General features: G+C 41.5%; 1 protein-coding gene across 2 annotated transcripts in view; it reads left to right on the top strand.

The window, feature by feature from the left end:
- The first annotated feature begins 364 nt into the window (after nt 1–364).
- SOCS5 (suppressor of cytokine signaling 5) overlaps nt 365–9,298 on the top strand; it is a 30,427-nt gene continuing 21,493 nt past the window's right edge. Inside the window, exon 1 of one of the 2 annotated variants that reach the window (XM_089529140.1) lies at nt 365–582. The gene's annotated coding sequence lies outside the window, so the exon portion shown is untranslated. Of the gene's footprint in view, nt 583–2,645; nt 2,760–9,298 lie in introns of those variants that run through there. The other variant, XM_089529141.1, reaches the window with a different exon arrangement.

Genomic DNA, 9,298 nt, shown 5'->3' with positions numbered 1-9,298 from the left:
CAGCCTCTGTTTAAAGACCTCCAAAGAAGGAGACCTCACCGCTCTCCAAGGCGGCTCACTCCACTTTCCAACAGCTCTGACCATCAGGAAGCCCTTCCTAATGTTCCTCTAGTTTGAATCCATTGCTCTGGATCCTCCATCATGTGCCCTGTTCCAAAATGGCCGCTCACTTCCGCGTCGCCTGCCCACAAACAAAATGGCGGCAGGAGAAGGAAGGGAAAGAAATGACAAAATGGGGGCGTGGTTTTCTTCATCAAGCTAAGCTTTCCGGAAATGGTTTGCTGGTGGAGTCCGCGCTGCTATAGGCCGCCGCTTGGCCCCGCCCCCTCGTTGGCGGTTGGTGGAATGAAGATTCCGAGGCCTGCGATTGGCTGAGGCGCTGTCACTCCCTCCGAAGCTGCTGCTACTCCTTCCCTGAGGCCAGAGAGGCCGTGACTGACTGGGCCGCGGAGGAGGAAGGGGCTCCGCTGAGGAAGAGAAGAAGGGGGCGGCCTGGCGCTTCTGAGGGAAAGAAGGCAGCCGAAGAGGGACATGTTTCGGCCCGTCGCCACCTTCCGCGGCCGCCTCCAAACCGGAGCTTAGGTGAGGAAGCCCAGCGGCCATTCCGTCCAAGGAAAAGGAAAGCTCCGTCGCAGAGAAGGAGGAGGCGGCACAAGGGCCACGATCCCGGGGGCTTCAAGAGGAGGAGGGCGGGAAGCAGACGCCCCCCGAGAGAGAGAGAGAGAGAAAGACGGGGGAGAAGATCCTCATGTCCCCCAGGAAGGAAGGCTGGCTGGCTGGGCGACTGCAGCGCAGGGGCTGTCTTCCTCCCCAGACTCAAAACCCAGGCTCTCAGGTTCTCTTCCTTCCCCCGATATCTAGGGAGACCCCCTTCCTCCCTAAATATCCAGGGATGCTCCTCAGGGAGGCCCCCCCCCCCAATATCCAGATATCCTCCTCGTCCTCCCAGTCTCCAGGGGTGCCCCCAGAGGGAGTCTCTTCCTTCGCCCCAATATCTAGGAATGCCCCCCAAAGAGAGTCCTTCCCCCAATATCCAGGGAAGCCCCTCAGAGAGGTTCTCTTCCTTCGTCTCAGTATCTTGGTGCGTCCCCCAAAGAGAGTCTCTTCCTCTCTAAATGTGGCCCCCTCCCAGTATCCAGATGTCTTCCCCCCAGTATCCAGGGATGCCCCCCAAAGAGAGATCCTCCTCCTCCTCCTCCTCCTCCTCCTCCTCCTCCTCCTCCTCCCCCTCCCCCCAGTATCTAGGGGTGGCCCTCAGAGAGATTCCCATCCTGTCCCCAATATCCAGGAATGCCCCTAGAGAGGTTTTTATTCCTTCCCCCAATAGACAAAGAAGCCCTTCACACCCCTCACAACCTCTCCTCCTCCTCCCAATATCTAGGGGTGCCCCTCAGAGAGGTTCTCTTCACCCCCCCATAATGCCCCCCAAAGAGATTTCCATCCTCCTCCCAATATCCAGCGATGCCCCTCAGGGGCACCCCAGATATTACTCCCAGTATCTAGGGGTGCCCTGCAGAGAGGTTCTCTTCCCCTTTCCAATAGCCAGAGATGCCTCTCAAAAAGATTCTCTCCCCCCCCCCCCGTCATATCCAGGAATGCCCCCCAAAGAGATTTCCATCCTCCTCCCAGTATCCATCCTCTGATGCCCCTCAGAGAGATTCTCTCTGCTGCTCCCAATATCCAGGTTCTCTCCCTCCATTATCTGGGGAGGCCTCAGATATGGTACTCTTTCCTCCCAATATCCAGGGGTGCCCCAGAGAGCTGCTTTTTCTCCTCCAGTATCCAGGAACACAGATTCAAGTGAATGTGGGGCCATAATTTTTAGTTCCCTTTTATTGCAAGGTTGTGAGCAGCCCTGGATAGATAAGAGTTAATATTACTAGCCTTTGTGATGTTAAAAAACCCTGCATAAAATATATCTTCAGCAGTTTTTGCTGACTTGAGATATAATTTTCCATATGAGTTGATAATAGTTGGGGGAGAAGGCCTCGATTGTATATGATCACAATGGGAATGATTTTTAGGCAAATAGGTGAGGAGACATTAAATAAAACCAATTTATGAGAGTGTGGCTCCGTTAGGTGAAGAAAAATGAAATAAGCCTGGTTTATAGGAATGTGGCTTCATGCAGAGTGTTTTCTTAGGGGTGTTTATCATCTCCTGTAATTCTGTTTCTGTGCCTGGCTTTGAAACCAAGTATTGGCAATGGAGTCACAATTGGTGGTTTCAGAGTTGATGGGGATGCTTTCCCCCAAAGTTTTGTCATTCCTCTGTGTCCACAGTGGATCTATAGCCACCCTGTCAGTCAGAGTAGTTAATTTCCTTAAAGCTATTACAAGCCTCACTGTCCCATTCATATATTGATAGATATTATTATTAGTATTACTGCTATATTAAATTGCTGACTATGGCTCTCATTGCCAGATGTTATATTTGAAGTGTGGTAGTAATAAGTATATACTTTGAAATAAAATATCTGGATGGATATATACAGCTGTCTTTGTAAATGAACTAGACTATTGGCTTCTTGAGCCATGGTTCTTTCTTCTCTGGATAGAAGCAACTTTCAGACTGCTTTTGACAGAACTGGTTCTTCTTTATTGTAGCTCCGTGCTTCACAGGGAGTGATCCTGTATTCAAATCTCACACAAACAAACCATGGATAAGTTGAAGGCAACTTTAGATGTGGTCAGTTTTGTGCCTGGAAGCCCTACTGTGTAGGAATGTGCAAATCACATGTAGCAGTTATACAGGAAAATGTATGTATTTACACTTGAGGAGGCAGACTGTGTCCGTTTGTGATGACATGTTTCTGTGATTGTTTCACATGACTGTGTGTGGTTTATGTGCTTCATCATACATTACATTACTGTCTTTACCTTAACAACACCTAAAGGTTTTCCTGATGCAAAAGCATGGAGCCTTCCTGAGAAATGTAGTGTTCTCTTCCTAACAAAGGGGCTTGTAGCATCACAAAGGATCTGAGACAAACTGGAAAAAGACAGTAGCTTGGTTTTTTTTGCTAATGGATTTAAAGTTTATTTCCTGAACTTTAAGAATTTCCCAGTTCCCACATGGCCAGAAGAAGGAAAGCCTGCCTGCATAAATATCTTTCCATACCATCTGAACTGAGGACAACAGCCACAACTTCGTCACAAAATGCATCCCTATCACTTAACATCATCACTCTTTCTTTCTTTCTTCTTTCTTTCTTTCTTTCTTTCTTTCTTTCTTTCTTTCTCCTGTATGATTTTTAACACCTTTTTGCCTGATGAAGAAGCCAGTGGAGTTTTGAAAGCATGCAACTTCTATATAGTATTAGCATTTTGATTGGCCCAATAGCGTATCACTGGTGAATTTTGGATGCTGTTGTACTGTCTATACAAAATTTGCCTGACTGGAAGCAGCCCATGCTCAGTAATTCATTTCCCTTTAATCATAGTTCTTGATTTGCAAAATGAGGGATTAACACTTATCTTATGGAATTATCAATGAAGCTGGGGGGGGGGGAGGGATATTGTCTCCTAATTCATTATATATACTAGAGCCAGCTTAGTGTAGGGGTTTGAGCGTTGGGCTACAATTGTCGAATCCCAGTTAAGTCATGGAAATTCACTTAGTGACCTTGGACAGATCTCATTCTCTCAGCCTCAAAGGAAGGCAAAGGCAAAAAACCCTCTGAACAATTCTTGCCCACAAAACCCCATGATTTTGGGTCACCATAAATCAGAAACTACTTGAAGCCGTACAACAACAATTACAAATGTTTATTGCAAGCCTTGTTTGTGCTAGCTATAAATATTATGTAATATTTTAAAAAATTAGTGTGTAGTCATGTCAACTGAGTATTGGTAGTGGTATTAGTTATGTTATTGATGGTAGATTCAAACTCCTTGGCATTACATTGCCTTCTTAATGGGCCATATTAGAAATATGAATGAGTTGTGTTTTTTTTTTAATTTCACAGGGTAGTTATTAGTAATTGTATCTACCTTAAGTTTATGTAATACTCTGGTAGCATTTGGCTATTAAAACAATCAAAACTTACATTTAAAGCCTATAGAAAAACAATGGGGAACCTATGTTGCTCCTAATATTGGAATGCATCAGCCCAAGCCAGCTGTTTCCCTCAGATTTACACAGTATGATTAAAGATGATGGAAGTTACAGTCCAGTTACATTTGGAGGACCCCAGGTTCACCCTTGATATACAAAATCTACATTTGACTGAAGGTTCTCCACCTGTTATAGACTAACTGTTGTGATTTTCATAGAAAAGGTAATGTTTCAAATAAGAATCCCCTTTATATTTATTTACCTAGCACACAGTAAATACCCTGTGGGTTGTGTTCCCAAGTAAATGTGTTTTGGACCTCATGCTAATTAATAAAAAATAGAAGTAGACCATGGATCCTTTTAATTTATAGTTGGGCACCAATAAGTATATAATTAAGAGCACTCCCTAGATTTTATTGTAAGTTAAGACCTGTATTGTTGTTGTGTGCCTACAAGTCAAATACCCCAGTCTCTAGTACTGTATATATTATTCATAAGCCCATTAATGTAATTATGACAGTTTTGCACATTTACCTATAAGGTTGCCTTATGTTGTCAGATTGCAACTTGCACTATCAGATCATTATTGTCAGAAAGAGCTTTACAGGGACCAGGTCTGTGTTGGCTTATGGCCTTAAAATTGGAAACATATTTTAGAAAGTTTATTGTGTAATTTGTAAGAAATATATTCCATCATATAAAATTTTGTATTAAGAAAAAGTGCTTAATCAAACAAAAGGGAGCTTTCTGGGTTCCATGCAATGTTTGTTGATTTAGTATTAAGGGTTATTTTTTTTCATACAAAAAGGCTTCATTTGGATAACCAGAAGGTTACATGATGTATGAGATTTCTATCATTAAATGTCTAGGAAATGCTTTACCCTTAGGACAACATGCACAGTGAACAAGGAACATGATATTTACTTGCCTTACAAATTGGCACGCAAAATAAAATGTTTATTCAGGGTCACCTGTAGGACAGTGGAAATATAGTGATGTGGAAGTGCCCCGAGGAAAGTCCATTTGTGCAAAGACATCTGTTACTTTAATCACGAAGACCTGAGCCCCAAAGCTCCCTGTCAAAGATTGAGAACAATTTATAAACATTCACAGATCAGAAGCTGAAACTGTTTGGAGGCATGTAGATGTTCTCTAGGTTTGTGGAAAATTTCTTATATCTGTAAAACTTCATATGTACCCTGCCACTGAAAAAGTTGGGATATTACTGTTCATGATATAAGAACCGTAAAGTGTGGTTTATCTGTGAACACTTTTCAATTTGTGAAGTGACATTTTTTTTAGTAAAGCTGTGGAAGGGAAACAGAAGAGGGCATTCTCCACATTAACTAGGTTGCCTCAAGCCTTATTCATACTTAACACTACAGAAATTTCATTGTTTCCCTTTGTTCTCACTGTAGTATATGTATATAGTTCTGAGGCTAGCACTGGATCGTTTCTAAAAACATTGTAAAGAATTTGATGCAGCTATGAATTAAAACTACTGAGTTGCTTTATAATATTGGACAAATTGTATGCACTGGTTCTTCTAAACAGGAAGGGAACTAAAGCAATATTGCATGGAAAATAGGCAATAATTCTGAGGAAGAGGTGCATTCAATGGTCTAGCTGTTATATATTTACACTGAATGTATGTAATTTAATTACAGTGTGCAGCTAGTGTCCATTATGGTCACATTAAAAAATTAAGGCCCAATACTGGAGTTACGGTTTTAGTAGTTTTTGGTAGGAACGTTGACTGGGCCAGCTCAGTTTTTCTCCCTAAATTTTTCTGATTGAAATTTGAAGTTTCATTCTGATGAAACATCAGACTCTTGAGTTCCTGATTTCCCATTCCTTTTATGATTCCTGGATTTCTGAGAGAAACCTAGCTAATCAATAAATTCTTTATATGTAATGAACTATATTTCTGTTAAGTGGAAAGCCAAGTTTGAAGGTGTCTTTTCATGGCTAAGCGGGCTTGAACCCATAACTAAATTGGAGGCAGTAGGCTCCAACAAACCTAGAATTCTGGCCTGTCATGCCTGTGCACAGCATGCTGCTGGTTACTTACAATGCAACGAAAAGAGAAAAAACCAGGAAGAAATCCTCAGTTCCTTCCCTTATCTGTGAAAGTGGACAAACCCGAGAAGGGAAGCTATCCGCTGCAAAGCTCCACAGTTTCCTCAGCCATTCCTGTTGCAAGTGGGAATGATTGAGCAATGAGCACCATACACTGAGTCTATATGGCAAGCTAAATTCCAGTGGATCCCTGATTTGTCATACTGTGTGCATTTGCTAAAACGTGGTTACAGACTTTGCTAGAGAAAGAGTTTAAAGTGAAAGTGCAATTGAGGTTGAGTACCAGCACTTCACTAGTAATATTACTCAGCATTTTGATATTGCCAAATGTCTGCCTTCAGCAACTCCGTTGCCTGGATTGCATTACTACTTTGGTGGTTCCCATGTCCTTCAAGTGACTATGGTAGAATGCACATTTAAAAAGAACTGAATAAATTCTGTTTCTTTCAACCATTTACTTGGTTGCTCTGAATCTAAGTTTTGCGTAAATACAAAGCTTTAACAGCTGTCTGAACTCTTTAACATGAAGGCTGTATTCCTAAGCATGCCTATATCCCAGTAAGTCCTATTAGACATTAATGGACTGTCTTCTATGTTAGGGTTTGGGACACTTGCTAAACAGCGAGTCCACTAATGCTGTTTGTTTCCAAAATGGTAATCTGAATCCATTCATGATTAAGATGGTTTACTTTGGGATCATGTAGTGATTCAACAAAAAGCAAATGGCACTAGACTGAAGCCACAGCTCTAGCCATAGTTGAAAGTAAATCCTGTTGCATTGGGATTTGTTTCTCTACAAATCGATACTTATCCAAGCTGTAAAAATGGATTATTATGGACAAATACTGACATTGTAACACCTTGTTTCTCTTTAGCATGGCTGTTTAAATTTTATATTAAGTTATCTGAAACAAATCTTAATGTTTAGAAGATAATGTATAGCCCTACTCCAGTTTGTTTGAAAACAAAGCCATAACCTTTTCCTCTGCATTTGAAAAAGCTTCTATCCCATTCTTAGCTTTTGTGATTTCTTCTTTTCCTAGTTTTTAATGAACTTTTACTGTGTCTCTTTTCTTACTTGCATAGTTAATGCTTGTTGGCATGAGATTTTCTGTCCTGGCAGCAAAAGAAATGCATTTATTATCTCTAGGTTGTAAGATTGTATCCTTAATTTGTATTTTTCATTAATCCCTTCCCACCAAAATATCTTCAATCCAGTAAGCATTTAGTCCAAGCAGAGTGCCTAATTGGATTTGGTGAACAAGACCTCAACTTTCAGTGATTCTTGGATAACCCAGGCAATTTAATTTATTTCATTAGGCTTTTTAATATTTATTTTTGCATCCTATATCAGAATCATTTGACAGTTTATAATTATTTATCTCAATAAGCATGAGAAAGCAAGGCCCACAGATATATTTAAACTAAGTATTTTCACTTTGTACAGAGTAGTTTCTGTTTATCCAAATCTCATGCTCTGAGTAGTTTATTATATCATCTAATTATTTTATGTATTAGCTTTATTTAATAAAAATATGAATGAATTTAGTTGAATAAGCCAGAATTATGCTATCTCTGAATTTCAAATTATGTTTCAAAAAAAGTACAACTGAGTTTATTTTTAATTTAGCTAGATGTGCTTTGATTTTAGTAGTGGCTTGAGTATCAATAGTAATAATAATAAATTATTTATTTATAGCCCTCCCAATCACAAGGAATCCAGGCGGGTTACAGCAATAAAAATACATAGAGAATAAAATAAAACTTCAAAATTAGTCCCTTCCCAACCCCCCATCCCAATACTAAAATTGCCATGACAGTTGCCATGGAGGGAGGGCTTGGATTAGGACATTTGGAGATGAGTGTCTGAATTCCTGCTCAGTCATGGAAACCCACAGGTTGGCTTTGGGCAGGTCACGCACTCTCAGCCTCAGAGGATGGCAAGCCCCCTCTGAACACGTTCTGCCAAGAAAACCTGTCCAACAAAAGCCTTAGGGTCACCATAAGTCAGCAATGACTTGAAATCACATAACAATGTTGGTAATGTATAACTGCTCATTATGACTTGAGAAGCCAAAAGTTTGCTGTTGCATAGCGTAAAAATAGGTCAAAGGCGAGGCAAAAGGTAAGGAGTATGCTGTTCTAAAAAAAAGTAAGCAAATCCCATACTTGCAAAACCAATGGATATGTACGCCCTGAAAACTTAGAATCATAGGCCTGTTACAGACAGCCAAAATAAAGCTGCTTCGAGTCACAGTGGAGGTATGGTGTTTCAATGATGCATGCGTCCTAAGAGTCCAGAGGTCGCACCAAAGCCACGCTCCAGCCCTAAGGACTGGAGCATGGCTTTGGTGTGGCTTCTGGACTCTTAGGACGCATGCATCATTGAAACACCATATCTCCACTGTGATTCAAAGCAGCTTTATTTTGGCTGTCTGTAACAGGCCATAGGATAATTGAATCATAGAGTTGGAAGAAATCACAAGAGCCACCCAGTCCAACCCCCTGCCATGCAGGAACTCTCAGTCAAAGCATCCCTAACAGATGGCCATCCAGCCTTTGCTTAAAGACCTCCAAAGATGGAGACTCCACCACTATCTGAAGGAGTGTGTACCACTATCTAACAGATTTTACTGTCAGGAAGTTCCTCCTAATCTTGAGGTAGAATCTCTTTTCCTGTATCTTGCATCCATTGTTCCGGGACCTGTTCTCTGGAGCAGCAAAAAACTAGCTTGCTCCATCCTCAATATGGCATCCCTTCAAATATTTAAACAAGGCTATCATATCACCGCTTAACCTTCTCTTCTCCAGGCTAAACATATCTAGCTTCCTAAATCCCTCATCATTGGGTTTCTAGAACCTTCACCATTTTGGTTGCCCTCCTCTGAACACACTCCATCTTCTCAACATCCTTTTTGAATTGTGGTACCCAGAACTGGACACTGTATTCTAGGTGAGGCCTGACCAAGGCAGAGTAGAGTGGCACTATTTCTCCCCTTGATCTAGAAACTATACTTCTGTTGATGCAGCCTGGAATCGTATTGGCCTTTTTAGCTGCCACATCCCACTATTGACTCATGTTCAACTTGTGGTCTACTATGACTCCTAGATCCCTTCCACATGCAGTTTCGTTAAGCCAGGTGTCCCCTATCCTATATCTATG

The sequence above is a fragment of the Sceloporus occidentalis genome, unplaced genomic scaffold (assembly GCF_023333645.1).
Source record: "Sceloporus occidentalis isolate IW3139 unplaced genomic scaffold, rSceOcc1.0.p SCAF_6, whole genome shotgun sequence".
Taxonomy (NCBI): Eukaryota; Metazoa; Chordata; class Lepidosauria; order Squamata; family Phrynosomatidae; genus Sceloporus; species Sceloporus occidentalis.
This window is presented reverse-complemented; position numbering and strand designations above follow the sequence as displayed.